This window comes from Rhopalosiphum padi, chromosome 2 (genome assembly GCF_020882245.1).
Source record: "Rhopalosiphum padi isolate XX-2018 chromosome 2, ASM2088224v1, whole genome shotgun sequence".
Taxonomy (NCBI): domain Eukaryota; kingdom Metazoa; phylum Arthropoda; class Insecta; order Hemiptera; family Aphididae; genus Rhopalosiphum; species Rhopalosiphum padi.
Window position 1 is genome coordinate 7,334,001 of NC_083598.1, and position 9,658 is coordinate 7,343,658.

A 9,658-nucleotide genomic window follows, 5' to 3' on the forward strand; every position below is an offset into this window, starting at 1 on the left:
TCCCTCTGACATTGCCGGGAAAATATAAAATGCCCATACTAGGGCACATTTCACTGTAAAATAAAGATTGCAATAAACGAGCTGACAAGGAAGCCTAACTTGCCTATTCGTCCAACGTCACTCTCACAATCCATTTCTTCTTTTACTGGTGCATACAGTGATTGAAGTGGACACATACGCTACCAGTGAGAGAAAGAATGGCTCAAAATCTCAATTAAACTTAATGAAGAACCATCTATCCTTGGACCTTATTCCTTCCTTGACCTGACATTACAACAAGAAAACACACGAGTTTTCGACATTCTCTGAATATGACATACACTCGTATTCGATACACGCGCCTGTGAAACACATATATGAAAATATTATGAAAATGGAAGGTTTTCCAATGCGAATCTAATAATGGGATCTCTTTCATACTTAATCACGTTAAAATTCGCTTATGTCCAACTTTTTTCAATCCTCAAACCCAGAATCAGGCACACTACAAACTACTCGAGTTCTTATCAATAAAAACGTGATCAGTCAATTAATATAATATGAGAAGATGATTTTTTTATTTTATTATTATTATTTTATTAATTGTTTTGCGGTAACTATTAATCACGTAACCTAATTCTATTAAAACCCAATATATAATACTAATCGTAAATGCTGTGTGGTTTGCTTTTAAAATAATAATAATAATTTAAATCAACACAATACAGAAATATGACTTTAACTAAAATATTATGTTTTATCTACTTTGTATAGCTATAAAAAAAGTTATAATTTAGTAAATAGGATATGACTTATATACTTATATTAACAAAAGGTGAAATATACTAGTTTTATTTCAATGTCAAAATGTATTATAATCTTAGGTATATTGTCATATTGAGTACCAGGACATTATGTGAATTTGGAATACCAAACTAGAAAAATGCACGTTCGAGCTTCACTAACCAAGACACGATTTTCTGTTACCCGATCCATAGACGAAATCACCGTGAACGGTTAACAGTCATAAATTTAATAATCGTACGTACGTATTATATGTATATACGACAATGTATGAAACACACGTACTGCACTATAATGCAGTGAGACGTTATAATGTGGCGTTTAACGGGACAGCTCAAACAACTTAAACCGAACAATAATGTGGCATAGTATAGTATTTTAACCGCCACTGAAATAGGTATAAGGATAGCTGGATAATAAAGTATTCATAGAGCCTATAAACAGCCAAGCACTACGATGCACATTATAATATACAATATTGAAGAGACCCTTAAATTTTGGATTCGTACATTTATTTTTTATCCAGACGTCTAAATCGACTGTATTATTATTTATATAATAATGTACGGAAAATGAAATGTTGGTACATTCGTAGCATAGAATAATAGCTGAGAACAGTCCAAATTATGATTACTGTTCCAAACGCGATGTTTTTACATAAACAAAAATACAAAAACATATAATAATGTAATATTTTTGTTCAAAAATAACATTTTAGTAGCAATATATCTGTCCAAACAAGCTTTCATAATTTTATAGTATTCTATACCTTTGTGATAGTGAGATACACATCAATGTTTGATAAACTAGCACGAGTCTCCTAATATGCTTCTGATTGCAAAATACTACCTGGTTAAATACTAATTGAAAAGTCTTATTTTATTATTGCCGATTATATAATAATAAATAATAATCCTTATCGAAAGTCAATGTATTTTATATTCGTTTAATTATACCTATATGTATAACAATCTATGTTGTTTTAGAAACTATTAACATATTTTATTTTAATGAATTAATGAATTAATTTTAATTTTAATTAGTCATTAACTTTTTTAAATTGGTGTTCGCAAATTTCATATCATGTTTTTGTTGCAAACATTAATTATTTAACATGTATCCATAAAAAAAATGTATTGTTTTAGCTCATGCACTATTACACGCACTAAAAACGAATATTACAGATCTTTGCCTTGTTAGAATAATTATAATTTATGGTAAATAATAATGATCTGGTAGGTGTCGTACACAATGAGTAGAGTTCACCAGGTGGACAGTATACAGTTTTCAGTGTTTTTTTTTTACTAGGAAAATAATTAATACTGTCATTAGTCTTAACAAAATAAACTCGTTGTGTGTACGTAAGTAATACTATGTTGAAATAGGCGTTAAGAAGCTGGCAGAGACTTATACAGTAGGCCGGATATCTAGCGTGGAAATCCTGAATAGCGATAATAAAAGGGCAGGACATGAGTTAACGAAGGAAAAAAAAGTTTGCCGATAAGATACCACCGTAAAGGACGACCAAAAGTACGGTGTGTGCGGCGACCATGTACAACAGAAATATTACCACAAGTTAAAGTTTCGATGAGCGCAGGTAGAAGACTGCTGCAGCGATGGAACGGTGTGATAGTTGTGGTAATGGGGACTACGTTATTAAGCCGAGACGAAAATAATAATAATAATAATAATAATAATACGTAACAAGAATAATACTTACGGCAACTCAAAACGTCAAGTTACACCGGAAGTTTTGTGGGCGTATAAATCTTCGACGAGAAAAATATATTAAACCGATTGTTCGTTTGTTTCGGTTAGTTTAAAAACTCATTAGAAGCGGTTCAAATGGAATTCGTAATTTATTATTTCGCGTACGTGCGTTTGGAAATCGAGATTTGAAACTTACTATTTCAGTAGATATAATAATAATATGATTGATTACCTATAGCCAGTATTCGTGTGCTATTCCGTGATACACAAAATTAAAATGCTGTCGGAACTAGTGCGGCGGAGAGAACTGCAGATTGAAGGATCGATGAATATTGTGTTGTTGTGCGTCCGTTTCGCGTACATTAATATATTATACGGCGATGAAAGTATGCTCGCGCGGAATAATGTCTGTTTAGTGTCTCATCGGGTCGTGGTACATAAATCATAATTTCAATTGTATTGATCCCATCAGTGTTGTTTCTTCCGAGTCGTAGTCATTACGCTTTTTCGATAGAACTTAGTACTTACCTACGTCTTAGCTGGAAATAAATCAATGCAAACTACATTGGAAGAACCCGTTCAACCAGACTATCAAAACCAAAAATCTGACCACTACTATCTATGACGCGCTCGAGCGCTCCTTCACTTCGTGAACTCATCCGACTTGTATCCAAGTGTCGAGTGAAATATGACAGAACCGCCGATCGATTGCGTCCAAAATGAACCTCGATATTATCATAACCGTATACCATGCATTTCATACCAATCGAGATTTTCAGTAAATTCAATCTGAAAATGTTTTTAGTCACCTTAGAGTCTCGTCATATCCGTGTCCCTATGATTTCCACCGGCCTCGGAGCATTATCCTCGTCGCCTCCGGCATTACTACAACGGCTGAATTCAAGAACCTCGACGATAAATCTTAGTAAGTTATGGTGCGCCGTAAAATGGATTTCCTTACAATATAATATTATTGTCCGTCGCTTTTCCCGGGGGCGTTCTAAAAAGCAGCATACAAATGTAAAGTTGTAAACTCCGAAGGGAAGAGCAAGAGAGAGAAAGAGACAGACAAACAGATAGACAGACCAGCAGACAGACGGATAGAAAGACAAACAGCCACAGAAGGAATGATCAAGAGATCGGTTATTAATTATTATACCGATCACATTTGAAAAGTTATTAATTGCTATTGAGTTTGGACTAGCTTAACGTAATCCCTTTTAGACCACGTAAAGACCGCCTCAAAAACCGTTCTGTACACTGCCGCAGTGGTATTGTGTGTCTCAACAGTATAATAAATGTTTGACAACGTTGCAGTCGATTCCCGCACGTAATCTTGATTTATTCGGGTCATTTTAGGTGTCCCTTAATCGGCCGACAAACACGCGTAATCGTGTCACCGAATCGCATCGGCAGACGAATTGGTTTTTCACCCGACGGCCGTGATATTATGATATTATTATGGCATAGTAGTTGTACGGTGTACAAAGTGTACATAACGATAATAAAACTGTAGTATTATAATTTATAATGATATCATAATATACACATATCGTTATAATACAATTTGAAGATAAATAGATTAAATTACGGTCATATTGTCAAGCACAGGCAGTGATGTATTATATAACTATACAGAATATAATATATATTATAGCTTATAGAGAATCTTGTATCTATAGCTTTCATAAGCTATAATCTTATATTTTTAAAGTTATTTTTACAATATCATTATTTCCTTCGATTTTCAACCAATGTAAAACCACACGGTATAACCTATAGTATGGACATATAGCGTAGGAAGAGGTTTTAAAGATTTCCATGGTACAATTTTTTTTCACACAGTAACAGTGCATTATTATTGGTGTATCATGATTTTAAATTTTTCCGCATTCGGCTCATACTAAAAAAATTCCGTGGATCGCCCGGCTGATAATACTGTGGCAAACGCCTCGTATTATTCGATTAAATATCAGTTATTAGTTACCATATATTATCCATGTATGACTCTATATGAGATACTGCGGTAATGGCGATAAAATAGTACTTATAATTTAAATAATTATTTATTGGCAATCGAAGACGTAACAATGAGTGTGTTAGTTTATTGACAATTACACTATAGCATGTTGAGTACTGCTCAGTCTCGCGTATTTATTATAAACACTCGGCACTCGGTCGGTACACTTAACAAAAACAATAACGAATACCTCGAATAGTGAAAGGAAATAATTATTATATTTAATCGTTTTAATAAACTCTTATTATCGGATTACGATAATTTATCGATATCATATTACATCGTATTTTTATATAGTCGCTTATTTTTATTATTCTATATATTTTTTTTAATTTTATCAATGTCTGTTGTATATTCACTATATAAACAACATTGAATACATTGAATTATAAAATCATAACGGCATTTATCATAAAATATTTAGTATGAATTTATGTTATCTTAAAAGAGAGCAAAGTTCATTTTTGCGCAAACTTGCGCACCTGAGTTCACAATAAACTTTTACTTAAACAATAAATATAATAATATTTTTATTATATACTTACCATTTTTTCTAACTAAAACTGACATAATTCATTAAAATGTTTACTTAATAGGTACCACGGACATTATAAAAACATATTTATAAACTATAACAGTGCAACATAAAATGATAAATTGATTTAACTATTAAAACTGAAAAACTACGAAATATACAAAAAAAAAAAAAATCAAAATCAAAACGAAGAACACATTTTTTTATACGAATACTATTATAATGTACTTTTATTATGTTTATAATATTTTATTTGTTTTTTTTAATACTTGTCTTAACAAAACTATTGTTCATTTTTGATTTTTCTTCAAACATAACTATATCTTCCAATGTGGAGGATTTATGAACGAGATATGTGAGGCAGTGTTTAACGTATTTTAGATGAACAATTTGAAATTAATTAAATTAATAATTATACTGACTTTATAATAATATATAATATATATATTGAAAGTTATAATTTTAATATGATTTTCAATCTACTTTGTTTTCTTGCTAATGAAATAATTTAAGCTGTATAACACAAAATATATTATATCATAAATAATTAATAAATAATAGAACTGTCACTGGTCATGGTTGAGCTTTTAGGTTAAATACAACATTATTGATAGCTATCATTGATAATTTGTTTTTTTTTTTGTAATATATATTAGCTAGCAAGGTGTATAGAGAATTTCGTTAATTGATTTTCGAATAGCTTAACATAAAATGTACATATTTTTTTTATTTTTAAGGTAAAAAACATACCTACTGCATGTACATGAATATATTTTTATAGCTATTCTCTTACATCAATTTTAATACATTTTTCTGTCTATATAGGTACTACCAAAGACTATTAACCGAGTGGTTGAACATAATATCAGTTATGTTTATTTAAAATTTCAACTATTTGAACAATATTCTCTAAAGATATATACACTTTTACAGTTCACATTTTGATAGTATACAACGCCATCGTATTGAACAATTTTTAGAAATATGAACTTTTTAATATGTAAAATTTGAAAATATCATAATTACTTATTATAAGTAGAACACAACATTATCGGTAATATAATATAGCTGATGTAATATCAGTAAATACATCAGTTGGTAAATTCATAAAATTGAAGTTGAAATTGTAACGCAAATTACATTTCCTATTTCATTTTCTGTCGTGGCGCAAATTACCGATATTAATTTTTAGATGTGGCGAAAAAGTACATATTATATTTTCGTAATTTTGGCGTAAACTACAGACGTACTTACCGTAAATGTATCGTACCTATTGGTGGCACAAAATACCATCTCCTTTTCGGCCATGTCCATTTTTATCGGTAGCCCCCCCCTCTCCATGAATATATTGTTGATCCATGCCTGGACGGAACGGTCACCACAGGGCAACTATTAATATTATGCAGAATATTATACATTTGTGATTTACATTGTTAAACAAAAAAATATAGTTTTTAACGTATATAATTGCCGCTTGTGTATAGCTATTGTTCAGTGTTTATCTTTAAGCCGAACGTAACTTTAAAAAAAAAAAATAATAATAAACAAAAACTCGTTTATATAATATTATCTGGCCGGTGTTGAACGTCGTCATAATACTGACTGGTAGACGATATTAAAAGTAATTTTTTTTTTTTTTTTTGAACGACTTTAAATAGGGGTTGCTATTGTCCGCGCCCCGTGAACTGTTCGGGACCGATACGATTCCAAAACTTTCTCTTTGAATCACTCGGTCCCGTTATCGTCATGTCTGCTGTTCCGTGTATAGTAGGTGTATGTAATATTATTATATTATTCTACGTACAGCTTAATAATAATAATAAAACGTATGTGAGAACGGGTTTTATACGGGTCCTCGAGTACATAAAAAATTGTATGTGGTTCCGAAAATTTCATCGCCGACTGCATTATCAGTATCGAGACACGCTTATGAGCTATATTCCTGTCCTCGACAAATGAGACTAAATGAAAAATAGCAAATAGAATTGTTTTAAACAGTCAAATATAAATATAACATTCATATTATAGTGTACGAAATATACGTTATACGGTTGTCTTATCTATTTCGATTCTCTGGTCGTAATTTTATTCAGAGAATGAAATTTACCACAGTAAAATAATAATTAGGTATGTAGGTACCACAAATAAAGTTATCATACAACTGATCGGTATTGTGATGTTGTTATTAAGAAAAAAATTTTCCAACGGCAATAATAAACATATTTAATTGGCTGACTAGTGGTGTTTTGCGGGTTTTATGATGTATTATTACAATAATTTTATTTATATGATATACAATCATACAGCTTGGGTAAATACTAAATATTCTCCACGCGGTAAAAATAGATTTTTCAACAGTTTAACATATTATTCTATTTAAAATTAAATATTACAACTTATTTTTTATATTTTTGTTATATTTATGATTTATAATATTTATGGATTTTAATTCTGTGAAATCAGATATATTTTATTTTCAGTACATTTAAATTCTAAGTATAATCATTACATAATTCATAAACTGTTCGATCACAAAAAATAAATACATGATTCACGAAAAGTTGCTAAATAATTATTTGCTCATGTGTCATTATCATACACATCGAATACAATTATTTTAACACTAGTAGCTTAGTAATCTATATTAATTTATATTTATTATTGGAAATCATTATTTTTTGTATTAATTATTTATGTAAGTACATACAGTTTAGTTACATTAAGCCAATAAATCCCTTTATGTGAATTTTTTTGACGCAAACACTCATTTTTGCTATGGTTTTGTTTTTTAAACTTTTTAATCAAATTACACAATATTGAATTTACGTGTATAATTATGAAAAAAAAATAAAACGATTTACGTTTCGTATACTTGAATATTTCATTTTATTATGCATAATTAGCTGTTAAATTATAACGACGTATTTTGCGTATCGACATTAATAATAATGAATATTATATTCGTTTTTATTGTGACCATACTGAGGCATAGAACACATTTAATATTATGTTAATTCATGACTGGAATAATTGTATTAACAAATAATACATATATTGTGGTAGTATACTACTTAATTACGTATTTACGTGTAAAGATTTTTTTGTACACTATGAATAAAACCATTGATTGTTTAATATGCAGTATATATTTATATATCCACAAAACATGCTTACCCCCTGGACCCTGGCCCTTTTTTCCTTTCAATAATGCAGTCGTTCAAAATCTGATTTTTTGGAAATTTAAAATATACTTTAACACCATAGTTTAACATTTTATAGATTTTTTTTGTTCTGTGTTAATATACATTTTTATTTTTTAAACCAGAATTTTCTTTTTTTTAAAATTATTTAGCAGATATATCAATATCAATATATTAAAATCAAAATTCGAATTAGTAGTTTTTAAGCTATTCAAATTTGTATACTAAGGATAAAAGGTTCGTAATAATGGGTTTTGTAAATAGTATAGTGAGCTATAGTGAATACAATGTGGTTAAAGTAATTAAATATATTAATTATTAATCTGTAGTCTGTACATCAACATTTATAATTTATTTAAATGTTTAAATAATAAACACTATATCCAATATAAAATAAATGTTATACTTGCAAAATAATTTTTAACGACAATAATTCGTGTTGATCGTGTTTTGTGAATCAGTCTATATTATATTTACTCAATTATAATACATAATAAAATGTATTACTGTGGACTACTTTCAAATATATATTTCAACAATTTTTATATAAATGTTTTCAATAGAGTGCTAGATTATGTTTGTAGGTAAAATATCATATAAGATACCTAAATAAAAATAATATGATAGGTATAGTAAAAAAGGATGCAAATGACTGATATAGGTAAACATTTATTTATATCCAATACATTATAGAAAAACATATAAAATTGTTTGTACGTTATTATTTGTATATTAAGTATAATACAAAGGTAGTAGTCAGATATAAAAAATACCGACTTTAATATTATGATTTTAACGGGAAAAGTTGTCGTATTAATATTCCACTGGGAGTTATATTATTTTATTTCTATATTATTATGTGCGCAAGTTCAACGGCGAAGGAATTTAAATTTTGTTTTGTTGTCATGTGACGACTAAAATACGACCTGACACCAAATAACATTATAATATTATCTCCCAGTCATGCATTAAAAAGTTAAAATATTTTTAACTCGATAAAACATAAGCTTTTAATACGAAAAATATTTCTCTGTGTCATAACTAACTCCACTGACGATTTTTAAGATAAAAATAATGTTCTGGTTTATATGTTGTAAACCATTTAGATATTGAGATAAAAAAAAAATAAAAATAATAAATAAAAATGTCGATTTTAATGTTAATAAAATAATTAATCTCCGTATTATAATTTATTATTAACATACCAAATATTATATTATATCATGCAATTTCCGATTTGTAAGTTATTAAATCACATACTATTACATACTTTATTATCAAAAAATAATTAGCAGTAATATGTTTTATAAACATATTTTATTTTTATTTTCGATTTTAATAGTAAATTATATACTATATAAATCGAATAGGAAATTTAATCATAATAATGGATTTCATCTTAAATCTAGC